The sequence below is a fragment of the Heloderma suspectum genome, chromosome 3 (genome assembly GCF_057233095.1).
Source record: "Heloderma suspectum isolate Gila_16-S chromosome 3, 16-S_ref, whole genome shotgun sequence".
Taxonomy (NCBI): Eukaryota; Metazoa; Chordata; class Lepidosauria; order Squamata; family Helodermatidae; genus Heloderma; species Heloderma suspectum.
In genome coordinates this window covers 15,827,251-15,854,304 of record NC_139460.1, presented here as the reverse complement: position 1 = coordinate 15,854,304, position 27,054 = coordinate 15,827,251, and the positions used below count along the sequence as shown (strand labels likewise).

General features: G+C 44.4%; 1 protein-coding gene and 1 long non-coding RNA gene across 2 annotated transcripts in view; one reads left to right on the top strand and one right to left on the bottom strand.

Annotated features, from left to right (window-relative positions):
* The window catches only part of LOC146349377 (uncharacterized), a 78,369-nt gene that overhangs the window by 32,538 nt on the left and 18,777 nt on the right, over positions 1–27,054 (top strand). The window lies entirely within an intron of this gene.
* LOC146349378 (uncharacterized) lies at positions 765–15,781 on the bottom strand. Its single transcript, XR_014788796.1, has 3 exons — positions 15,375–15,781; positions 5,403–5,583; positions 765–1,275 (listed from the first exon to the last, which is right to left on the bottom strand). It is a non-coding gene; the product is annotated as an uncharacterized LOC146349378 (long non-coding RNA).

The window sequence follows — 27,054 nt, the reverse complement described above, 5'->3', positions numbered from 1 at the left end:
ATCTGTATTGATTAACATTTTGAGTAAAACGGCTCTTGTGTATGCTATTTTGGAGAAAGTCTGGCTTAAAACACCTTCCTCAACCTGGTGCCCTGCCTGGGGATGATGGAAGTTGCAGTCTAACGCATCAGCAGGATACCAGGTTGGGGAAGGGTTGTTTAGAATTTCAGTTTTGAAAGGACCTTTGGATTACTATAGCTTCTTACAGGCTCTTTCCCCTTTTCTTCTATAAGTTAGTAAAAATGCTGGAAGGAAAGAGTGAGTGTTTACATACCTTCATCACCATCCAGTGGGATTACAGTTCCTATTAGCAACAAGCTTTTCTAAAGTGTGGTCAAGGACAATCTAAAAACATACAGCCAACCTGTCCTTACACTGTGACATGAGGAAATAACATCCCTGCCTACAATGTATGGTTTGATTTCCTTGCCTTTCTTCCCTGCAGGCATCTAATAGCTTAAAAATGTATTAACAGTCTACTTTCTTATGTGCCTGCAATTACACTGTGATTTTTTTTTTAAAAAATTGTAGTATGTGTAATTTTGACCAAACAAGCAGCACTGTAGGGAGAGGGTTAAGCACACAGAGATGTCTATAGCTGTATAAAAGAGACACCTTAAAACCCAGGCCCTGCCTCAGATGGGTCCTATAAACCTCACACCATAGGAGAAAACCTGATCTTTGATTGTTGCCTACTCTATGGATTAAACAGCACAGCTACCAGAATGTGAATATATTTGAGGGAAATTTGAGGGATTTTTTTTGGAGGATGTTTATTTAAACATTAAAAAGCAGTGAGACCCATCAAATATCTTACAAAAAATAAAACATCTAGACATAAAATAACCTTTAAACAGTGAGACATTACAATGAAGGAAATGGATTATCATGCATTACACCTTGCTTATCATTCCCACTGTTAAGAACATAAGAAGAGCCATGCTGGATCAGACCAAGGGTCCATCTCGTCCAGCATTCTGTTCACACAGAGCCAACCAGTTGCCTGTGGGACACCCACAAGTAGGTCATGAGTGCAACAGCATCTTTCTGCTCGTGTTCCCTGGCAGCAGGTAATCTGCCTCTGATGTTGGAGGTAGTATATAGCCATCATGACTAGTAGCCATCATTGCTCCACATCAACAGAGAGGGCTTCCAGACTAGGCTTTTATCATGCAATTACCCTGCCTCATACATGCAATTTCATGGTGGTCAGTTCACGTCTTCCACTTGTAAGCCTCCTGTGTTTTCCCATTGCTTCTTCCATCTTTTTTCTTTCTGCAAAAAAAAAAAAAATCTATTAAAGAGGAAAAGACAGAATAACTGCACAATGTCTTTTGATGGGTAGAGCCTGGAGCCACACTGCTGAAGAAGTTTATTTGTATAAACCATAGGTTATTAAAAAAAAATTAAAACAGAGATAGGTCATCACCTTTGAATGAACAGAAATTGATTTTTAAAACTTCGCTCTAATTTTCTTAGCTGCAATTGCAAATGAGTCCACTTGTTTAGTAGCATAAGGAACATTATCAGATAACAGTACTAATATTTTCTCAGATAATGTTCTTCCAGACATAGTTTTTAACAGCAGAGCAATACATTTCTTCCTCGGAGACGAATGCAACTCACAGAACAACATGTAATGAACAATATTCTCTATTTGTAGGGCTCCAGAAATACATAATTGCTGTATAATCGGCAATGTAGCTTACCTAAAGAGGCCATTGTCTGAAAGCATAGCTCAGTGAAGGCTTGCCTCAAAGGAGAAACTGTCAGAAACTGAAAGTATGGGGATAGGCTTCTAGCGTCTTCTTTGAAGCCACAGTACCGTCTACTGAAACCAGAGGACTGGATAGCTCTCCTATTCTGACTTGTATCCATTAGATATATCCAATCGCAGGCTCTCACTGTCTCTGAACCTGGAGGGTTCCACAAAGCCGTCATGACTAGTAGCCATAGACAGACATCTTTTCCATGACTACTGTGGTGTTGGGCATAAGATGCTGGTTGAGCAACCTGCTATTGATAATTACACAAGGTATCCAGTGCTTTGTCAATGTTCTTGTCTATTCGGGGGGGGGGGGGGAGTGTTGAACAAAAGTGCATAATCTCATTGAAGAGGTGCAAACTTTCCTGCGATTGACCAAGTCTCATGTTGTCCTTCACAGCCCTCGTATTGCCACCTTCTCATCAGAGTTCTTTTTAATGTGGATTTCTGCTTTACTGTATTTGTCTCAGGTTGTCCTTCACAGCCCTCGTATCGCCACCTCCTTACCAGAGTTCTTTTTAATGCTGATTTCTGCTCTATTGTACTTGTGTGCCCATTCATCAAAGACACCTTGCTCATCTCTTCTGCTAAATTAATTCTTTTTACCAGAAGCTCATCCAGACTACTGCCTGATTCCAGAGCCCAGCCGTTGTCTTGTTATTCTTCTCTTCCTCCCCCGTCCCAGTCTCGTGTTTCAGCCTGCTGCATCAAATGTATTAGAATGTGGATGGGTACAATTTGGAAAATTCTGTGTCCTTACAGAAAAGCAAACAAGCCACTGAGCCTGCAATTTTGGAAGGAGGAAATATTTACCTGTATGAAACATATGAAGATTGTTTAGTACGAAGGCAGCGATGGATGAAATGTGATGCAGGCTAGTCTAAATGTGGCTATCACCTGTTCACAGGCTTGAGTTGGAGAGTAATCCTGGGGACAATTTACATGGAAATGGAATGAGAAGTGGTTTCTGGTTATATCCGGATTTTCATGAAATTGCTTTGGTCCGTCAGAAGCAAGAAAAGCAGAGTATACGCTGCCTTAAAACCCGCTTTCATGGACCACACAGTACTTGAAACCCCCATACTTCAGGGTTGGGTGGGCGGAGGAGAACTGAACGTCATCAACCCTGTAGGTGCTGCTCAGCAAATGAGAAAGACTTGTTCCCTGCCCCTGTCCACACTCCCCTGCTCAGGGATGTTTACTGGAAGCGCTGAATTAAGCCCCTCTGGTTTACCCCGCACCTCTCCCCTCTCATCCACCCTTGGGATATTGTGAAAGATTAAAAGATACTGCACTATTTTGAATGGGAAAAACAAGCTATATACTGTAAATGGGTAAAGCAGATACTGCAGTATTCTGAATGATTAAAACTGCTATTGTGAATGGGAAAAACAGGCTACATAATGTGAATGGGTAAGGCACCTACTGTGCTATTCTGAGTTATTAAAACAGCATTATTGCACTATTATGAATGGGAAAAACAGGCTACATAATGTGAATGGGTAAGGCACCTACTGTGCTATTCTGAGTTATTAAAACAGCATTATTGCACTATTATGAATGGGAAAAACAGGCTGCATACTGAGAATGGGTAAAGTGGCTACTGTGCTAGGCTACATATTGTGAATGGGAAAACAGCACTACTGTGATATAGTGAAAGGATGAAACAGCACGAAGTTGTGCTAAGTGGGAAAGAAAGCTTGTGTCCAAAAGTGCCCTACTACTAATGGGGAAAAAGGGGGAAGGGGTGACCCCACCCTTTGGCCACGTCACAGCCAGGTCACAGAGAGGCATGCCCAGGATTTAATGGGGGGGGGGATTGGGCACACTGCAGCAGAACCATATGGGAGCCGCATTTAAGGAAAAAAGACACACTTTCCAAAAATGTGCCTTTTCCAGAGGGAGGCTGTGGGGTTGCTGCAGATTGGCGACAGAGTAATCTGTTGCGAACAACCCTGATGTGCTCTCACTCTGCACTAAATCAGCTGTGTAGATTCGCTCCTGGACTCTACTCAGTCGAACTGAAATAACGCACAACAGGAACTAACTTGGCTTACCCTGGCTTCACTTGTCATTCTGACACCAGTCTCTGCAGGTGGAAGTAAAGGGCATTTGGGCAGCTGTCCAATAATCATGCTCAGCTTATTTCACAGTATTTATTTATTTACTGCTTTTGTATACTGCTTTTCTTCAAAGCACTTGAGGTGGTTTGCATTTTATATGAATGGCTTGCCATCTAAGAGACACAACACAAAAGGAAAAGGAATGGAGAGGGAAGAGGAGAAATTACAGGTGGAATGGCTGCTGATGGAGATGGTTCTGAGAGGGGAGGAACCAACTAGCAGCTGACACAAGGAAGGGAGCCTTTTCTTCTGTTGCAGCCTGGCAGAATAGGTGCTGATTTCTCTTTCCCTGATTCTGTAAGCCATGTCTCAGGGAACCTACCCATATTTGAACTTTCACTGCTTGTCTTGGACACTTCCTTCAGCCTGTTTCCAGTCCTGAATGCCTGGTCTTTGTCATGTTTGCCTTCCTCTAGATTGGTATTCCTAGACTCAGTCATAAATGGCCTCTAGCCTTGACCTGATTGTTTTTCCTCTTTCAACTGAGACTTCCTTCACTGGTCTTGCTTTTGTAAATTCTACATTTCAACCACCAATGGTAAAGTTTGTACTTTTCTGTGGGCACCTCCAATGGCACCTGCAAAGGGATCCACAACATGGTGCCCACAGGCACCCAAATTACTTACTTATTTTTCTTCTTTCCATTTTTTAAATATACTTACATGCATTTGTATGAAACGCATACAACTTTCTAGCAATTATACATAGGCTTCAACAACCTTTGTAAACCACCCAGAGAGCTTCAGCTATTGGGGGGTATAGAAATGTAATAAATGAAATGAAAATGAAACTAAAACAAAAGTGGACCAAATATCCAAATAAGTCTGCATTTGGTGGCATCTACAAGCCACCCATTCAAATATTGAAAGTGTTGTAAGGTCCTCAATCCATTGCGCTATAGGAGATGAGCGTTTATCCTGCCAGTCTTGTAATATCAGTCTTTTAGCTGTCAGAAGGGCACTGAAAATCCAGTTACGCTGACCATTTCTTAATTTCTATGAAGCAGGTCAATAATTTTTAAAAGTGTGTACATCAGTGAATATTAAAGACTGTTCCAGTACAAAATTTATCTGTGTAATAATCTTCCCCCCAAAGAAGCAACTACTAGACATTGCCAAAAAGTATCTTTAAAAGAGGCATTAGCTGCATTGCACTGCCAGCAATCAGCTGAATTAAACAATCCCTTATTAAAGAGATGTTGCAGTGTCCAGTAGACATGAAAGAAAAGATTTTGCTGGATAAGACACAGCCTAACATCCATAGACACAAAAGGTAGATGCCACAGCGGTGATCCACTGATTAGGCATTTTGTGGTGGTACCCACAGCAGTTTCTCAAATTCCCATATCTTCCCACGGGTTCAAAAAGATTGGGGACCCCTGCTTCTGATGTGTTGGCCTACAACTCCCATCAGCCCTAGCAAACATCCAATAGTGAGGGATCATGAAAGTTGTAGGCCAAAACATCTGGAGGGTCACAAGTTGCCCACCCCTGCTGTAGAGCATAGAACATTACCTGTCTTCACAGCTACTTGATTTGGTGGGTGTTGCATAGTCCATAGTGGATTCCAAAATCATGGGCAAATGAATCAAAACACTTTCTGGAGTCTGCATTGGGTTCCTTAACCCATCTTCTTCATCCAATACACCATTGCTGTGGAATCCACTGTCACAAAATCTATTAGGTTAGCTGTTTTCTTAAAAAGAAAATAAAAAAGAATTGGATAAATTCATGAAGAATTTTTTTAAAAATGCATTACCTTTTCTGGGTCTATCAATGGCTATTAACCATAATAGTGAAATGGAACTAGCTTTGGCTATTGGGTAATACAGAAATGTAATTAAAAAAATAAAACTATCCTGTCGAGAGGCAATTTTTTAGATTCTAGACTTGTAATTTTGCTCTGCATAGTGCCTAGTTTTCTTCACCACTTAAAAAGACAAGTTATTAATAATACCAGGTAGTAGAGAGTCAATTAAAAAAGGGAGGCTGACTCAGTACTTCTCTGTGCAGCAACTAGCTGGCTACAGCTGGAAACAGCATGAGACTGACTGTTCAAGGTCCATGAGTTTGGCTATAAAAAGAATTGGAATTATAGATCATTACTTTCCTCTGCTGCTTTTTCCTTCCATTTGCTTTTACATATCATGATTAAAACTGCAGTAAGTTTAAATAGCTGTTATTTTCTTTCTCTTTCTTTGGTGGTGTGCTTGAATATACTCTGCAGTTACTTTTATTTACAAGCTGCTGACTTGTTTCTCCCGCTCTCTGTCATGGAGATGGTTTTTAAATATCATGCTCTTCTACATAAAGGCGGGTGGCTACCAGGAAGAGGGCTTTTTCTGCTGTGGCATCCTAGCTGTGGAATGAGCTCCCTAGAGAGGTTCGCCAGGTGCCTATGTGGTACTCCTTTTGGTGCCAGGTGAAGACCTTTGTATTCTCCCAGTATTTTAGCATTTTTAGCTTCCTAGGACCCATCTACACTGGGCTTTTACTCCGGGGCAGGTGCAAGTTGAGGTCCCTTGTGATAGATGACGCGGTCACGACTTTGCAGCCATCCGTGGTTTTCACCTGGAAAAAGCGGAGTTCCAAGGAGTCGTTTTACTGTGATTTTTTGGGTTTGCTGCAGGCCATCTGTTCCTTCCCTGAACTGACTTCGCATCTTACAGTGGGCGTGTTGTAGGCGTGCGTAGTGCCTGCGTCACTCTGTGACTCCCCTTTGCTCCACGATCCCTTCACAGCTGCGCAGTTACAGAGGCACGTTATCATTTATTTAATCACACTTTCGCACATTTTTTCAGCTTCATATCTTCACAACGGTTGCATTTGGACTCAGTACCCAAGGGCTGGGGGGTGGGGTCTGGGGGGCGGCTTGGGGGAGGAACAACATCACTCTGGCCACCATTTCGGAGTGATGGCTTGCACATAACACTCATGCTTGTGAGTGCGAACCATCACGAGAATCTCGGGCTGGGGAACTGACAAACTGCTTCTGCGGAAATGAAGGAGCACAAAATACCCAATTTTTACGTAAAACAGGGTCAGAAAGACACAGCAGAGCCCCTCAATTATAAAACAGCCACTGAAGTTTCTCACCCCACAGTCATGGGACTGCACAGCTGCGCGTTTCAGTATAATGGCGGGGGGGCATGGCGAGACTCTTAGGGAAGCGCACAGTGGATTGCAGGGCATGCCGACTCGAAGCCACATTGCTGCGCAGTTGCAACGGAGTTGGGGGCCAAAGTGGTGCCATGTAGATGGGGCCCTAGTCTTTTAGCTCTGGTGTTTTAAATCTGTATTTTAAATCTCTGCATTGCTGCTAGGTTTTATTCTGGTTGTACTGTTGCGGTTTTAAGCTTTCATATTTTATATTGTTTTATGCTGCACTTTGTGGTTTTAATTTTTTTGAACTGCCCAGAGAGCTTTGGCTATTGGGTGGTATTGAAATTAAATAAATAAGTACATAAATAAAATAAAGTACAAAGGAAAAGACTGCCCACCTCTTTTCCATGCTTTCGTCATTTCCGTTGCTTTGCCCATCTGCAAGTCCCATATACTAATCATATAATCATCGGTTCAGATAAATGGCTGCATCTCCCTCCCCACACTCTCTCGTTCTATTCCCCAAGTCCTTATGCAAGTCTTTGGAGGGGTCTTGAATTTTATGCTCAAAATAGCTTTTGTTGTGGTAAAAATGTTTAATGTTTAAAATGTTTAATTTAAAAATTCATTCAGGGTTTAATATTAAACATTTTTCCTGTCATTTATTTATTTAAAAGATTTTTTAACCCACCTTTCAGGGTGCATTGGCCTCATAAAGCGGTTTACAATATTACAAAAATATGAAACATTCGAATTACAGGTAAACACACATACATTCACACTCTGTCTCTTACAGTGAGAGAGAGAGAGAGAGAGAGAGAGAGAGAGAGTTTAAAAAATGATTTTTAAGCACCAAATGCAGACTGGAATAAATGTGTTCAGGGTTGCTGTTTTTAAAGCCAGCAGCAGTGGAAACTGGTGGCTCCAATTTTGGTGGGGCTATGTATCCATTCTGGGATTCAATCAGAACCAGCCAGAACTCTGTACGAGCTACTCAAGATGCTGAACCTTTACTTACAGTAGGCCCTTTCCAATCAGTGGCACATGATAACCAATTTAAGCCCCACTTAAGCCCCAACCCATCCTTTCCAATGAAAAAAATGGCAGCAGTCAAAATATCACTAATACTTAACATTTGTATAGCACTTTCCAGTGTTCAAAGCAATTCACATGCATTTCCTAGTTGTAGTTCTGATAACAGCCTTGCAAGGTAAGTCGATATTATTGTCCTGCATGTTGTATATGGGGCGGGGGGGGGGGCTGGTGGCAGCTGAGAGTGAGTGGGTTTGCTTAAGGTCAACTAGTGAGTGATTCAAACCAGGGACTTCTTGATATGTAGCTCAGTCTCTTAGCCTCTACACTATATCCACTGTCTATCAAAAAACAGCAATGCAAGTAAGGTATCATTCAGGAGACATGTGGAGTGTCTCCCAACCCTTTTTGCTTTTACATGCAGCTTAACCAAACACATTGGCCTCGGTCACACATAACATTCTAACCCATGATGTTGAATTTTGGTTTGTCAGGATGACCTGGTTCGCACGTAACGAAAACCCAGAGAATGGGTTGAGTATGGGTTGTTGAATCCTGCGTTGTCATTGTGTGTGAACCTGGAACTATGGATTAACTATAAGTTGTTAATCGCAAGCAAACCGGGAAGAGAACCCATGATTTGTTGTTGCACTGGAACTCTGGGTTGTTAAAACCATAAGTTGTCGGTACATGTGAACCCAGAACTGTGGGTTGTTCATGGGTTATAGAGGCAGCAGGCAAGAGGGGTAGAAAAAAAAACCAGGCACTCCACATGCCAGTACAACAGCTCAGCAAAGGCATTTGGGATACAGGGAGGGATCAGGCAAAGGAAGACGGAAACAAACAACCCAGGGACTGAGAAAACAAACTACAGTTTGTTCAATTGCCTGCCAGACAAACCCTGGACAGGGCAACAAACCATGGGTTAAATAGGGACCAGACTACCTGGCAGATAACTTTCCCTAACACAGACCTGTGTGATCATTAAGATCATCAGAAGAGGTTTTGCTGGTTGTACCATGACCTGCAGATTGCCATCTTGCAGCAACCAGGATGCAGGCCTTTTCCATGGTGGCACCCACCTTATGGAATGAGCTCCCCACTGGTATTCGGGAGGCACCAACTGTAGCATGCTTTAGGTGCCAACTGAAGACCCATTTCTTTACACAGGCCTTCCCTGAGTGAGTGTGTTGCCCCATCTGTTTGTTTGTAGTTATGTGTTATAGTGGTTTTAATTGGTTTTAATGTTTTTATTAATGCTTTATATACATGTTTTAGCCATTATTATGTATTTAATGCATAATGTAATGTATTATAATGTTTTTAATTTTCTTGTAAATCGCTTAGAGATGTTATTAAATATGGACAGTGGTATATAAATCTAATAAATAAATAAAGTGTACCCTTAGTGTGGCTCAGGAGTTCCTGGCCCATGTTGTAACTACACTTTCTGGCTTCATGTATTTGTTCTGTGAGGAACAGGGCCTTAAAGGGGTTATTTCATGGGCAACCTGTAGATAGATTATACATAGGAGTCATTATTGCTCTGATTCTGACATTACTTATAGACTGTAGTTGTACCATTTCCATGATTCTTTGGTCCACTTGGTATAATTCAAGGTGGATAAAGAATAGTTTTTGTAATACTCTCCATCCAGCCACATCCCTGTTGCCTTCCCACAGTTCCAGTCACTCACGTCCCCATACACCTCAGCCAGTGCTTCATTGATCACACTGGTTCCCCACCTCCCATTGCTGCTGTCAAACCACAGGGTCTGAGCACACCAACTCTCAGGGATTTCCCCCAACCAGTTTGTTCCATTATCAGGCCACACACACAGGGGATATGGCTACTAGGAGCAGAAAAAGCCCTCTTCCTAGTAGCCAGCCACCCGCCTCACTTCCTTTGGCAGGGGCTCACGGAGAAGGGCCGCTGACGATGATCTTAAGGTCCGGGCAGGCACATACGGGAGGAGGCGTTCCTTCAGATAACCTGGCCCCAAGCCGTTAAGAGCTTTGAATGTTAATACCAGCACTTTGAATCGGGCCCGGAAATGGACTGGCAGCCAGTGCAGCTGGAAAAGAACTGGCGTAATATGAGCTCGCAGGCCAGTCCCTGTTAACAATCTTGCTGCCCTATTTCGGACCAGCTGAAGTTTCCGGACCGTTTTCAAAGGCAGCCCCACGTATAACACATTGCAGTAATCCAGACGAGAAGTTATCAGAGCATGGATAACTGTAGCTAGGCTATCTCTGTCCAGATAAGGGCGTAGTTGGTATACCAGCCTAAGCTGATAAAAAGTGCTCCGTGCCACCGAGTTCACCTGTGCCTCAAGTGACAGTTCTGGATCCAAGAGCATCCCCAAACTACAAACGTGATCCTTTAGGGGGAGTGCAGCCCCCTCCAGAACAGGTTGAATATCACCTAGCCGGACAGACAAACCACCCACTAACAGTACCTCCATCTTTGTCTGGATTGAGTTTCAGGTTATTGGCCCTCATCCAGTCCATTACTGTTGCCAGGCCTGTAGCATTTCCCCCCTGCCTATTTCATTTTTTTTCTGTGTTTAACTTTAAGTGTAGAAAAAGAACTTGACCAGAGTGTTTCAAGGCATCTAAACTGGTGAAATTACTAGTTTTTTTCTTTTTTTTCCTCTTGGCTTTGAATGAAGATGTGTTCTAAAAGCATTTATTTTAAGAACAAGCCACAGAATGGAGCTCTTTGATTCCATTCTGGTAACGACTGTGAAATGTCAGCGCCATAAGGATAGATCCATTTCAACAACCTTTACTTAAAGTACCTCCCCTGCCCCCCTCCACACACACACCCAAGTAGATCAATATTGCATTATTGTTTGGTAAGGTGGCTTATTATTAGAGCAACAGCGTATTTGCTTGGTGGTAGTTATGGGTTTTTCTTATGTAGATTAATATTGCATTTCATTAGGATTATTTCATAAATCAGCATAAGCTTAAAATTGTTGGACTACTTATGTGAAGGGGAGTAGGAGAGTTAGGGGGGATTGCCCCCAAACTCCCCACTTCCTGCAGTATGGGCAGCAGGCAAACAAATTACCTGGCGGACATACACCACCCCTTAACATCCAAACCCAGGGCTTCTCTACACTAGCAATTTATTGCACCTTGGTGCTTGGCCATTCACGGATGTTTGCAGTTCCATTACACAACGTCGTTGACATGCAGGGCCCCTCCCACGCCTTTTCAGGTTTTTCCCACTGTAAAAAACACTGGACTAAATCAGGTCTTTTTAAAAAATGTGCAGAATCGGTAGCGCATAATGCCACCGTAGTGCTACATTTCAACCACTAGATGGCACTGTCTAAAGAAAAACATAGGGAAAATGCTGAAATGGAAGGTTTCAATTCAAACCACGTGGTCACCTGTGTCTGCTTGTGTAATGGAGCCAATCATAATCCCACAAAGACTCCAGGAGCAGAAAACACCGGTAAGGCAGTGGAATTGTCCATTAATGTGGAGAAGCCCCCAGCCTGAGCAAGGGGATACTCAGACTTTTCAGGACACACTTGGGGCACATAAATAAGGGTTGCAGCTGACACCCTCTATTTCATGCCCCAAGCCCAATATTCTAGACAGTAGCAAGACCAACGCAGAAGGCTCTGAATTCAGCACTGAGGCTTAAATGGAATGAAGCTCACACAAACTTTGAAACAGAAGTGAAGTTTATTAACAACAAAGAAGGGGAAAGTGCAGAAAAGGTGTACAGATATCAGAGGAGATCAGAGAAAACCCAAAGCAATCAGAGAAATCTTTGGAAGCAATGCTGCAGGCAAAAACAATAGAGCATTATCTGTCCTATACTTTACCAAAGTAGGGGGCTTCCCATAGGACAGGGCCTAGTTCACGATCCAAAAACTCCCAGGCCCGAAAGCCAGTTAGCAGATGAAGACTGAAGATCAAAACAAATACCAGAATGAAGACCAAACACAAGACTGGATGAAAGACCAAATGGCAACAGTAGCCCCCCTAGGTTTATATCCTCCCCCAGGCCGTTGAGATGTGTTAGGTGAGCCTCCATAGCCAATCATTATTGGGCTGGATAACTGCCTCGGGTTCCAGGAGGGGAGGGGGGAGTGAAAACCTCTCACTGCAATCCAATGAAATCAGTCAGTCTAATTTTGGCAGAAATTCAGCTCTGCCCTTGAAGGCCTGGAGACTAGAAAACCTTATGATAATACATGCAGGTGGTTTTCACGAATGTTTGTGTATTGCCCCAGTGGGCTGCTAAGGTTTGGAGGTGCTGAGATAGTGATAAGCCAGATCCAGGTTTGCTTACAAGGATAGACTTTATTGAGTACTTACAGCACACAGGCGTACCCAATGGTTGGATTAGAGAGCTTCTCTGAACCCAGAGCCAAGGGGTAAAATGGGTTTTATACCATACATGTTAGCAATGAGGCAGTATGACAGCAGCAAGCGTTAATTAGTGTTCATCTGCAACTTTCCCAGCATAGACTAACAGCCCCACGTCAGAGGGGAGACAATCAGAACTTTCCCAGCACAGACACCTGTAAACAGAGCCTAAACAGAGCCTTACTTCTCAGGCGCTTCCTAGGCCTAATAAGATTCAGAGCTTATTAGCATGGATATTGACCTTTGACTCATCTTACCAGCCAAGAGGCCCACTAGCAAGGAAATCCCACTTAATAATGAACCAAAGCAAAGCATTATGGATCTCTAGCCCCCACTAAAACTACAGGTGACTTGGTTACAGGCCTGGGGGCCTTACAGCGTGCCAGCCCCTCCTTACAAAATGGAGCTTGTTTCAAAAAGTAAATGGATTTCTTTACAACTCATATTTAGGCTTTAATGGCTTTGCGTTGACTTATGATGCCCCCTCAGCATAGCCATAAGCCAGGAGTGGGACACCTGTTGCCCTCCACTTGTTGTTGGACTCTAGCTCCCACCGTCCTTGTCCACTGAACATGGCTAGGGCTGATGGGGGTAGAAGTCCAACAACATCTGGAAGACCACAGGTTCTCCAACCCTGTCTTAGGCAGTTCACCTTTGCTGCAAAATATCTGCCCACACAGACCTGCAGTAGGTTGAGGTTGACGTCTTCATTTCGTTAGGTTAGTTATAGCTATTAGGTTTCCAGTCCGTAAAATGGTAATTCCCGAACTGTGTGTAGGGAAATGGTAGTAGGCCAGAAGAGAACTGGCCATGTGCTATGAGAATAATCTCTAGCATCTCCAGTAAAAAGGATCTCAAATTCCAGGACTAGAAAAGCCTCCTCTCTGCCAGCAATGTTAGACAGCCAACTATCACTTGGGATAGACAGGTGCTGGACTAGTGCAGTATAAGTCAACATCTTAAGCTTACATAGAAGGCTTGTCAAGCACCCAGTTGCTGTATTAAGTAATTCCAGGCCTTAAGGGTGCAATCCTATGCATGTTTGGGGCATAGTGGGAATTGTAGCACTTTTTTCTGTCTAAACATGCATAGGATTGCACCCTAAGTTTATTATATCTCACTCTGCTGACGGTTACTTATATGATCATCCATCCAGGCACTCATCAGATCTATTCCTGCTTAGCTTCACTACAATTACAGCACTGGGGGTTCCCAAGTCATTTGTTGGGAAAAAAAAAAAAAAAAAACCAACACAGCCTTCATTGGAAGCAACCTCCTAGTCTGCTCTGTTCTTGGCTAGATTTCACCAGTCTAGATAGACTAGTTCACTAAAAGAGCAGGCAACATTCTGCTCTTGTCTCTCGATCAGAGAGAAGCTATTTAAATATTTAATAATAATAATAATAATAATATTTGTTCTATTGTTGAACAAGCCCAGCTGCTTTGATGTAGTTTTGACAGAGAACAAAACTGTCCAGGAGATTCCTTCCCTCTCTTTTTCTCTTGAGGAAGATCCAACACACTGGAATATATGTCACAAATAGGCTTACCAATAAAACCTCTGCACTTTTTGGTTTGTGCTTTCCATGCTGCATCCAAAGGGCTTGGAACCAGAATACCTCCAGAGGCATCTGCTTCAGTAAGGGGGGTTCCTTATGCCATCCTGCCCCCCCCCAACTGCCATGTGCTTACATCATCATATGGAAAGGAAAGGAAAGGTTCCTCCTGTGCAAGCACCGGGTCATTACTGACCCCTAGAGGGATGCCACTTGCACTGGTGTTTTCATGGTAGACTATAGCGGGGTGGTTTGCCATTGCCTTCCCCAGTCGTGACTTCTTTTCCCCCAGCAAGCTGAGTACTCATTTACTGACCTCAGAAGGATGGAGGGCTAAGTCAACCTGAGCTGGCTCCCCAAGACCCGGCTTCTGCTGGGATCGAACTCAGGTTGTGGGGAGAGTTTCGGTTGAAATACTGCCGCCTATACCACAGGGGCTAGTAATCTGAGAATACTGCTACATTTAAATGCGCTACAAATGAAACGCCAAAGGTGAAAACAACAAAAACATGTTATTTTTAAAAAGATCATTTGACTCTTCTTGCTAGTGTGTTGTCTATCTGTTTTCGTCTCTTGATTTTCTGTCTCTTCTCCCTCTGATGTCCTTTCAGGTTTTTGTCCTCAGCTTCTCTTCCTCTAACTTACTTACTTACTTACTTACTTACTTACTTACTTACTTTATTATTCTTCTATACTGCCCCATAGCTGAAGCTCTCTGGGTGGTTTACAGAAGGTAACTATCAACAACTGACTTTTCTTCAGGCTCTTTCCCAATATTCTGTGCCTTTCATTGGCCCAGCACTCTTAAGACCTCATAGGAGTAAGCATTATTACACATTGCATACACACACAGTGTCACATGTTACATTTCATGCACAATGTGGGGCATATGCATTAACCTCCCCTTTGCCTCATCCCTCTCGCTTCTCCCTTCCCGAGCTGCCCAAAGCTCGAGCTTTCAATGTTTTCAAAGCTTCAAAATTTTCTGCATGCCTTCACTACTCAAGCTTCAGTTTAAAAAAAAAAAAAATGAGCAAAATCAGTCCAATAGATCTCTAGAAGTAAGTCTTACACTATCATATTGTTATGTAAGATTCTACTCTTACAGACATGGCAGCCTGAAGCTAGGCTAATAATTATGAAGAGCAGGTTTTATTGGCAGTGGCACCCACATTTTGGATTTCCCTCCCAAGAGAGGGTTGTCGGTCTGGCTTCCTCTTGACATTCTGACATTTGGTTACATTTTTTTTTATTTCAGAAGACCTTGGCATGAGCTGTGATTTTATCAGGTTTAGCTTTGTCATTGGATTATATTGCTGATCTCACAGTGGCTTTTAGAGTGGATTTTAGGAGGATGTAATGTGTCTGTTCCAATGTTAATTCCAAAAGAGAAACACGCTCTTACCTCGTCTGAGATGGCCGCGTCCGGCTGCTTCAAACCATCACCTCTGAGCGGAGGACTGTTTGTTCTGTGTCCAGAAAGAGACTTCCCTCTAGAGTCCCCAGCGCCGGTTGACACACGTCCAAGAAGCAGGGGAATGGCGGATCCTAATTCAGGCTTCCAGTGCGCACTTCATTCCTTGCCGTCGGAGGTCGTTCGGCCACAGGGGTCGACTAGAGGAAAAGTCCCGGCGGAGTCACCATTTGTTGCACAAATTATGCTTAAGTTCGTTCCCTCTAGGAGGGATATGCCAATATCCCCTTAGAGACACACAGAACTCTGAGATTCAGTCCAATGCCGTTTTATTTGGCAGGAGACAAACAGTGCTGTTCAGGTGGATTCTCGCAGCTAACACCACAAAGGAGAACCACACCTTAGATGCTTTTGGTACAGCTTATATACATTCAGTATAATGACCTCATTAGCTATGCAGGGTGGGCCACATAATATTCATGAACTTCATTAAGCATGCGTAGCTGACATGTCTCTATGGCTTTAGATTATGGCTGTCCTTGCAAGCTGGGCAGGAAGCGATCTAGCTGGAACTGATCTAACCAGCTGCAGGAGTGGCGGCTACTTGGGGGGCGGGGGGGCTCCTCTGGCTGTACCTAGTATGAAACAGACCGTTACTGTTGGTTTCAACATGATAAGACTATCTTCCTCTGGGACTTTTCCACTGTAGGAGGCTGCCTCGGATGGCTGCCAATACTTTAAGATGGTGCCTGTTTGGTTCTTTCACTCTCCCACACTGGAGGCGTTCAAGACGAGGCTGGACAGCCACCCGTCAGGGATGCTCTGACTTGGATTCCTGCACTGAGCAGGGGGTTGGACTCGATGGCCTTGTAGGCCCCTTCCAGCCCTACTATTCTATGATTCTATGATTATTAGTAATAGTAGTACTGCTTCTGCTCAGTCATTCACAATAGCATTGTTGTGTACCTTTGCATTACTTCAGCTGGGCTTAGGGGCTCCTACTCCCACCACCAGAGGGAGGGAAAGGGGTGGAAGGGAGGATGTTTGCATGTCTATTCGGAAGTAACGTCTCCATTGCACACAAGCAAGAGTGGCAGGGGTGGGGGGGAGCAGAGGACTAAAAAATGGAGATGCGCAGGTACGCAGAACTTTGATTTTAAGAGCCGATGGTTTAAATGTGTGCATATATGGGAGTGTGGAACTGTGTATTTCTAGGAGCCGAAAAAGTAATCATCCTCAACCCCCACCCCACCCCATTCTTGTCCATTTCACCTGACTTGAGCATGGAAAGGAGAACAGGGGCAGAAGTAACTGGGTGTCTCCTATTGACTTAACCAAGCATCGGAGTGCAGAGAGCGGGGCAGGGTGGGGGGAAACACCCATCTATCTGCACATCCACAGCAATTTAATTCAAGTACTTTAATTCACCCTGACTTCCCCTGAGAGAGGGAGCATGTGAGGGGAGGTGTTAGCTAAACGTGCCTACTCTGAAGTAAGTCACGTGCATCCATTGCTCTTGATTGAGCACTTTCATTCACAGAGGGGAAGGAGAGGGGGCAGCCAGCAGCAGGAGTATGGACAGGGCAGGGAACAAAGCTCTCTCATTCGCTGAGCAGCATCTCTGCAGTTGATGAGGTTCACTTCAACTGGCGGGACTATGCCCAACCTCAAAGTAAACCGGTTTAAAGGGCTCTTGTGTGACTTGCGAAAGAGGGTTTTTAGGTGGTGTATATTCCGCTTTTATTGCTTCGTGTGCTGCTGACAGACCAAAGCCGATTTCATGAGAATCTGGATACAACCAGAAAGCACTTCTCATCCCATTTCCATGTAGATTGGGCCTGGGTTTTCTACTCCCTCGCAAGCACTGTGAACTGGAGCTTTCATAGCAGATTTTGAAAAAAGGCCTTCTGCCTGAGATACTGGAGAACTGTTGGCAGCCAGAGCAGAATAGGCTAACATAGTGCTAGATGTTTTCATAGAGGCCATCATGTTTAGCTTCAAGGTTCACCAGCCTCATTTAAGCTAAGGGTTAGTCCTAGAAATGCAGTAAACAGTGCACTTTCCGGTTGGGGGACCTGGTTTTCTGCTCCCTCTGCCTCACAGACAATCACATAATCCTCAGGGATGGATCCAGGTGACTCACCCTGGTATAGCAATTTAAGTGAAAGTGACAACCCCCCCACCCCCTGCATTGCTGACAAATTTGGAAGGGGAAGGAGCACAGCTCAGCCATGACAGGTGCTGAGCCACAAGTGAATTTCAGAGCTAAAGAAGTGTTGCTGAAAGGCGTGGAGTCTCACACAGGTCTGCTCGTGCATTGGCTGCTAATCCCCTGCACTGTCTCAGAAATTAGAAGTTCTTGGCAGATACGTGGCTGGCAAGAGTTCCACAACACACAGTGGAGCAGAGAAGAGCTTCCATTAATTGGATAGCACGCAAGCTGTGGAGAAGAAACAGCAACAGTAGTGCCCCGTGGGTGAAGTACTTTCTGCCCTGTTTTGGCTCACTCCATGGACTGTTAAGTGAGACATGGACCAAAAAACAAACTACAACATGCAGCAGGATGTGATAGCAAGAAACCAGTTTTGGGCTGCTGATCAGAGTCCTGAGCACAGTAGGAGTGGATCTGACAAAGACCAGGGCTCAACTGATTCATTATACTGCCAAGCCGGGCTTTGGGATGGCCTGAGTCCCATCCTTCAAGCATAATGGCATACAGTTTTAAAGAGGAGCCTGAAATGGTGACACTGCTGAATGGTTCTGCCTTCCCCAGTGAAGACCCCTCAGAACAAGGGTGTTGAACCTCTTTCAACCCAAGGGCCAAATTCCACTTCAGAGAAGCTCTTGGGGGCCACATTCCCATGGTGGGTGGGGCTGAAAGCAAAAGGGGCATGGCCAAAATGCCAAAAAATACTAGCATATTTTAGCTTAAAGCTCTTAGTGGCTGTAATTAAGCCTTAGGAGAGGCATTTCAACCTTGCAGAATGAGAAAAAAAAAAACTACACAAAAGCTTAGAAATCGCCACACAATCGATGTTCAGGGGAAAGGAGGATGGGGCCATCTGGGGAGACCTGGAGGACCAGATGTGGCCACTGGGTAGACCAGATTTGGCTCCTGGCCTGTAGTTCTGCACCCCAGCCTCAGAGCATGAGCAGCCTTGGTGAGCCGTTGTCTCTCTTCACCTGAAAAGCCTCCATTGCAAGATCCAGGTGCAGAGTCTGGTAACTTCTCTCTGTTACTCCTGATGGTAAAGGGGAGCTCTCAAATCCTAGTTCTGTTCATTCAAAGCCCATGAGAGCTCCCAAGAGCCGGACTTGCCTTTGGCTATCATCAAAGATGGCTTGCCCCACTTCCTGTTCCTCTTCCTGTTTTTCCATCACCAGAAAAATAATTGTCAAGATGTTTGTTGAATTGTAATAGTTGTATGCACTTCCTTGTTTTGAGTTATTAAGAAGTTTGTCCCTAGAGGGTCCCAGGAGGAGGGGGAAGGAAAGAGGGAAGGAGAGAAAGAAGAAGAAGGAGGAAGTGAGGAAAGAAAGACAGAAAGAAATTTAGGGTTTAGAAATAAAGTGAAATTCTATTTACATCCAGACCTTGTTTCTGGATCTTCCTTACTGAGAAGAAAATAAAAAAAAAATTCCATTAATTCCTATTTGTTCTGTTGCTACTCATCTTTGGCAAGTGGTGGGTGATTTCTTGAGAGCAAATAACCACCCAGAGAGTGGCAAGAGATGAGGGCAACAAAAGCAAACTCCGATTTATTCCTGTCATCATGATGCTATGATTTAAGTGAATTTAAAATGCAGAACGGCACACTCAGAGCATTTTTTAAATCAAGGTTGGCAAACCATTTTGTTGTTCTTGTTCTGACATATCAGGAATTACCTAGGTATACCACTCGGAACTCTGTATGTTCATCAGATTCTCATTTGCAGGAATATAATGCAAATCTTTTAAGGTGGAAGATACGCATGAGCAATACTGTGCAAATAGAGGAGAGGAGAGAGAGGGGGGAGTCTTATTAAAGTAACAGCCATTTACATCTTCATAAGGGAAAACAGGCAGAGTGTGTCCCTCTGAAAAGGATTTTCGAGGCAAGAAATGGGACGATAGGAGCCTGTATAGAGCGACAGAGAGCGCCTAAAGAGTGGTCTGAAGGAACATGATGCTGTTATATTGTTGACGCTAAGCAGGTTTTAGGAGTGTGAGGAAATGTGCTGTCAACCTGCCTTCCCCAATTTGGACAACAAATTGCACAACACATCTTGAGGGAACCAGGTTGGGGAAAGTTATCTAGACACTGTCCCCAGGGTCCTTTAAAAAAAACCCTGTTCTGTCCCTCAGACATATCATGTGCAAATGTAGCCGAAGACTAGAAGTTTAAATACGGAGTGACAGATGGTTACCTCTGGGGCATCTGTGCCATTACTGTGCCTTTCCCATTTCTACTGCTAAAGCTTTTCTAGAAGATGATTTCAATATCCACAACATATGGAAACAACATTGGCTAGGAAATTGCCCAACACAGTGCCCAAGCTTGCCCTGCATCTTGGAAAAACCACCTGGATTTGACCAGCCCTGTGCGATATGGACAACTTTGAACCGAATTCTCACAGGTCATGGTAGATGTGCAGATGCCCTTTATAAATGGGGCAAAACAACATCATCAAATTGTGATTGTGGGCCTGAAAAACAAACTATCCAACATATAGTGACAGAGTGTCAAAACCGAGCCTACAATGGAGACTTTGCTGATTTCCTGGCTGTGACAACAGAAGTAAAAAACTATATCTGTAACCTAGACATACGTTTGTAATATTCCTGTCTGTATATTTTCCATTTCATATTTATTATGCTCTATGTGCTGGGAAAGATTGAAGGCAAAAGGAGAAGGGGACGTCAGAGGATGAAATGGCTAGATAGCATCACCGATGCAATGAATATGAACTTGAGCACACTCCGGGAGAGAGCGGAGGACAGGAAGGCCTGGCGTGCTATGGTCCATGGGGTCACGAAGAGTCGGACACGACTGAACGACTGAACAACAACAATGTTTTTATTGTGTTGTTGTTCAGTCGTTCAGTCGTGTCCGACTCTTCATGACCCCATGGACCATAGCACGCCAGGCCTTCCTGTCTTCCGCTCTCTCCCCGAGTGTGCTCAAGTTCATATTCATGGCATCGGTGATGCCATCTAGCCATCTCATCCTCTGCCATCCCCTTCTCCTTTTGCCTTCAATCTTTCCCAGCATCAGGGTCTTTTCCAGAGAGTTTTCTCTTCGCATTAGGTGGCCAGAATATTTCAGCTTCAGCTTCAGTATCTGTCCTTCCAATGAGCGCTCACGGTTGATTTCCTTTAGGATTGACTGATTTGACCTCCTTGCAGTCCAGGGGACTCGTAAGAGTCTTCTCCAGCACCACAGTTTGAAAGCATGAATTCTTTGGCGCTCAGCCTTCCTTATAGTCCAGCTCTCACAGCCATACATTACTACTGGGAAAACCATAGCTTTGACTATACGGACCTTTGTCGGCAAGGTGATGTCTCTGCTTCTTACTATGCTGTCTAGGTTTGCCATAGCTTTCCTCCCAAGGAGCAAGCGTCTTTTAATTTCATGGCTACAGTCACCGTCTGTGGTGATCTTGGAGCCCAAGAAAATAAAATCTGTCACTGCTTCCATTTCTTCCCCTTCTATATGGCAGGAAGCGATGGGGCCAGATGCCATGATCTTAGTTTTTTTAATGTTGAGTTTCAAACCAGCTTTTGCACTCTCCACTTTCACCCTCAACAAGAGGCTCTTTAGATCCTCTTCGCTTTCTGCCGTTAGGGTGGTATCGTCTGCGTATCGGAGGTTGTTGATCATTCTCCCGGCAATCTTAATTCCGACCTGAGATTCATCCAACCCAGCGTTTCTCATGATGTACTCTGCATATAAGTTAAATAAGCAGGGCGACAATATGCAGCCTTGTTGTATTCGTTTCCCAATTTTGAACCAATCGGTTGTTCCATGTCTGGTTCTTACTGTTGCTTCTTGGCCGTCGTTAGGGATGGCGGAGAATTTCTCCCTGAAACTTCGGGGGGCCGAGTGCCAACGTGTTCGGCCCCCTGAACAAGTTTCGGGGAGAAATCCTCCGCACCCCCCCCCGCACCCCGCACCCCCCCCCCGGGATGGGACTTACCTTCGCCGAATGTCCCTCCCGGCGGCGGGTCCGGCCGGCGGTTCGGCGGGTGTTCGTGCGGGGTGGGAGCGGCAGCCGGTCTTTCGACCGGCTGCCGCCGCCACCATTCCAATAAAAGAAAAAAAAAACACCCCCGTGATAGGCTACGTGACGATTAACGTAGCCTATCATGGCTAGATTTGCAAAGTCAGCCATGATAGGCTAAGTAAATCGTCACATAGCCTATCACGGGTGACTTAAAAAAAAAAAAAGCGCGTATGGATAATGGCGGCCCCCATAGGGAGCCGCCATTCGCGTTCCTTATTTGGTCGCTGTAGTCTACGTAAAGATTTACGTAGACTACAGCGACCAAATAAGGAACGCGAATGGCGGCTCCCTATGGGGGCCGCCATTAGCGTACGCGCTTTTGTTTGTTTCTTTTTTAAAGTCACCCGTGATAGGCTACGTGACGATTAACGTAGCCTGTCACGGCTGACTTTGCAGATCTAGCCGTGATAGGCTACGTTAATCGTCACGTAGCCTATCACGGGGGTGTTTTTTTTAAAAAAAAAAAACTTTCAAGTTCGCGGCCGGGCGAGGCGGGAAGCCTCCTCCCTGGCCTGAATTTCGGCCGGGCGAGGCGGGAAGCCTCCCCCCCGGACTGAATTTCGGCCGGGGCGAGGCGGGAAGCCTCCCCCCTGGCCTGAACTTCATGGGGGGAGCAGCGAAGCGCCTCCCTCCCACCGCGAACAAGCTTCGACGACAGGTAAGTGACTTTCATCCACCCCTAGCCGTCGTACAGGTTTCTCAGGAGACAGGTAAGGTGGTCTGGTACTCCCATCTCTTTCAGAATTTGCCAGAGTTTGTTGTGACCCACACAATCAAAGGCTTTAGCATAGTCAATGAAGCAGAAATAGATGTTTTTCTGGAATTCTCTTGCTTTCTCCATGATCCAGTGAATGTTGGCGATTTGATCTCTAGTTCCTCTGCCTCTTCGGAACCCAGCTTGTACTTCTGGTAGTTCTCGGTTCACATACTGCTGAAGCCTAGCTTGTAGGATTTTGAGCATAACCTTGCTGGCATGTGAAATGAGCGCAATTGTACAGTAGTTTTTATTGTAATGCGATGTAAATGTGCCATATGATTGATAGATAGATAGATAGATCCATCCCCTGGTGCCTAAGTGTGATCCTGATTGTCCTTTGTCACTGCTTCGCCATTTTTTCAATGCCTCCTGCGCTGCCTGTCTGGAGATGCCAAACAACCAGCTTCTGTGACTGAAAACACGTGTCAGCCAGCACACTGAGGCTGATATTGAGCCTTGTTTGCAGTATCTGATTCAAGGAAACGAACCTGTGGCTTTCTCTGAATTCTTTGAAACAGATAGGTATCACCAGAGGACATTGTGTTAAAGAGATACCACCTATTTGAAAAGAGTTCTTCTTATACAGTGCTGTGCTAAATATTCTTTTGATGCTCAAGTGGCAACTGTTTCAGTGGGGCAGAAATGTTTCTTCCAGACTACTTCGATTCATGCAAATGCTTGCTTTCCCACCCACCCCCAACATTTCTTATGTTTGCTTCTTCTCTATCATGTTTGTTGCTTCCTATTTGTCACCACTGTTTCCCAGGCTGCTGTTTCTTCCTCCTTCCTACATTAGTCACATGTGTGATTCCAGCTGTTCGGGGATCATATACAGAGCATCTCTACGCCAGCCTAAAATCCCACATTTAAAACAGGGCTTTCTGCTTCCATTTTAAATGGAGGATCACAACGGACTCCCTTTACATGCACTTCCTTCCCCCCCCCCCCGTCCTTTTCCCCTGCATCTTGGAAAAACCACCTGGATTTGACCAGCCCCGTGCGATATGGACAACCTTGAACCAAATTCGCACTGGTCATGGTAGATGTGCAGATGCCCTTTATAAATGGGGCAAAATAACATAATCAAATTGTGATTGTGGGGCTGAAAAACAAACTACCCAACACATAGTGGCAGAGTGTCAAAACCGAGCCTGGAATGGAGACTTTGCTGATTTCCTGGCTGTGACAACTGGAGCAAAAAAACTATATCTGTAACCTAGACATATGTTTGTGATCTTCCTGTCTATATTTTATATTTTATATTTCATATTTCATATTCATTATGCTCTATGTTTTTATTGTAACGCGATGTAAATGTGCCATACGATAAATAAATAAATAAATAATCCTTCCCCCCCTTCTCTGGGTCCTCCATATGTTTCATTATCCAGCCACTAGATGGCGCTGTGGTCTAGCTCCTCTTGCCACTAGATGGCGCTGTGGTCTAGCTCCTCTTTTCACTGAGGGAATTCATGCGGAACTCAAGCACAGTAATTTGATAGCTCTTTATCTCTGATCTTTTAAAAATGGAATAGAGGTCATTTAGTCTGGGAGACGTCCTGGCGGTTGACAATGTCATCTAAAGGACCCTCAAACTTCCATGAATACCAATCTCAATAGCAGGATGAAAGGTCCGTGTGAAGAAGCCCAGAGTCCAAGCCCAACCTGGTGCCCTCCTAATGTTTTGGACTTCAGTTCCCATCAGTCCCAGCCAGCTAGCTGATGTTTAGCAGTCCAGCACATCTGGAGGGCACCAGGTTGGAGACGGCTGATGTAGCCAGTCAGATTCAACGACATGATGACATCGCTGAGGAAAAATGAGGGCAAAGGAAATGGAATAGGAGAACATTTTCACAAAGTGCACTGAAAAATTGCCACAAAAGTGGGGTGTTACTGAGAAGCTCAGCCATGGTGGCTCTTTGCACATTGTTGGCTTTTTGCATCACCTTTTCTAACATCTCCATTTTGTTCTGGAAGTTTGCCTTCAAGCATGAGGCTTGAGAGCAGCAAAGAGCATAAACGTTCCTGACAGCAGTGTGTGAGCTGCTGTTGCCTAATGCAGTCGTCCCCAAAGAGGGGTGCGCAAGACAATTCATTGGGGTGCACGAGCCGCCTGATCACTGAGCAGCCTCCCGCTGCCCCGACGAGCTGCCGTTGTGTGCAATGATGGCGGCGGCAGGGGCAGCAGGATGGGACGGGAGCCGAGAGGGAGGTTCCAGGGCATTTCTCTCTCAGCTCCAGCCCTATCCTGCCTCTGCTGCAACCACTGAGACCAACTGTGCCAGTCTCTGCCAGGCACCGTAGAGGAAGGCACAGTTGCCTGCTCAGCTGTGAAACTGGAGCAGCTGACATCCTGCGGAAGGAGACCACATTCGTTCCAAATGTGCTGACCTTTTCTGTGATGACAAGTGGCTGTCAGTAGTATGCTACCTAGGAGATATTTTTGAAAAAATAAACACACTTAATCTGTCTCTTCATGGTAAAGGTGACGTTTTAACAATGAGTGAGAAAGTAACTGCTTTTCGAAAGAAACTCATGCTGTGGAGAGAGCGTTTTGAAAATGGATGTTCAGAAATGTTTCCATCAGTATGTGATTTTGTTGCAGAAAACGATGTATGTGTGTCACCTATAAAAACTCTCACATCTGCACACTTTAAAAACTTGGAAATGGAATTTTCTAACCTGTTTAAAAATCTTCCAAACGAAGCGTTTCAATGGGTTGTGAACCCATTTGTTAAAAATATAAAAACACAACACCTTCCGTTGAGTTTGCAAGAACGACTGATTGACATCAGGGAAGATGGAAATTTATTAGCTGAATTTCAACAAAAACCTTTGCATAATTGGTAGATGGGATTTAAAAATGAGTATCATGATTTCCTAAGCGCAGCCAACAATGTACTTCTTCCATTTGGATCTATGTATCTTCGTGAGGTGTCTTTTTCAGCTATGACAGCCATTAAAAACAAGTATCAAAATAACCTGAACTTAGAACCAGACCTTCGAATCGCTCTACAAAGTGTTAAACCAAGATTTCCAAAAATAATGAAGCATATTCAATCACATTGCTCTCACTAAAAAATATTAATAATAATATTTTTAGTGAGGTTTTTTATACCGTTCATAAATAAAATACATTATTTAAAAAATATTGTTTGTCATCTGTATCTAATCCTTTTTTAATTTCTATTTTTGTGTATGTTTTATAATGTACACAATATATTAGTACAGTAGTACATGTATATCAGTTATGAATAAATATACATACATTGGTGTGCTTGCAGTAAAGTTTTTACTGATAGGGGTGCGCAGTGAATAAAGTTTGGAGACCTTTGGCCTAATGTAACTTTGTGTTCTCCACTATAATTGAATTAGGAGTTATCCACATGTGAGTATACAAAGCATGGGAACTCTAGATATATGTAGATACCTTCCTAACTACCAAGTCATGACCACACAGGTCAAGCCACCCCTGAGGCAACCTAAACTGGCCAATCTAAAGCCTTGGTGAGAAATATGGCCCAATCCTTGATCTGTTCCTATCTCTGGGAAAGTCATTAGCAGTCATTAGCATTAAGGTTAAAGCCCCACTAGGTTGTCTCTTGGAAGCATAACTTTGTAATGCCTAATTCACCAGTCCAAATTCAGTCATAATCCCAGCACAATCATGCCCTGCCTTAGATTCCTGCATTGAGCAGGGGGTTGGACTCAATGGTCTTGTAGGCCCCCTTCCAACCCTACTATTCTATTATTCTATGATTCTATGCTCAAAGTCATTACCTTCTTTGTGTCCCTTGCTGGTACCCTATAATTGCCGTTGAGTCCAAACCTTCATTGTGATCGCAGGATCGCAGGACTTCATTGTGATCACAGGATACACAGACCCTCATTGCGTTGACGTGCGATTCTCCTGGCATGCTGCCTGTTCATCATGATCCATTATTCTTCCTTCCTTTCTTCTTGTGCTACCTTGCTGCCCTGTTTTCCCAGATAGAGTGTCGCCCTCCATGGAACAACCATTGCTTCATTTAGGCCACTTGCATTCCAGTGGTGCTGCCCCACCTCACTGGGAACTTAGCCACCTGCCTGACATGCTCAAGGGACTTCTACTGTGTGTGCATGGCTGCAATATCTGGGCTGCAGACCTTTGTACATTTATCTCCTCGGAGATCCAGGGAGACCTGTGCCTTGCCATGGTAGTTAGTAGCAGGACTGTTATGAATTGTTAGTTTTAAGCTCAGGGATTCACTCTTCCTGTGGCCAAGCATTTTGCAAAGGTCTCAAGCCAGGCACACCCAACATCTACCTAACCTCCCTCCTTTGCTTCCTTTTCCCAGTCCCCTTTCCTGTTTTCTAGGTTTGTTATCTTCTTCAGGCTAGTTAGGATTTCAGGGGAGACATTGCTTCATTGTGCTCTACCTCCAATTACACTTTTGCGACTGCATTCCTCACCGTACAGGGGTCCAGGATTCCCAATAATGGTTCAGCCTGTTGTCAGTCCCCCATCATTGCCTTTGGTAGCCAGAAGCCTGTAGAACGGGCGTCAAGAACACCAGTCTGCTTTTCCACCATGAAGCCACTAGCCAGGCCTTGCTCTCACATCTGGTGCAACCACCTGTGAGTGTGTTATCTGGGAAGCTCCTCGGTCCT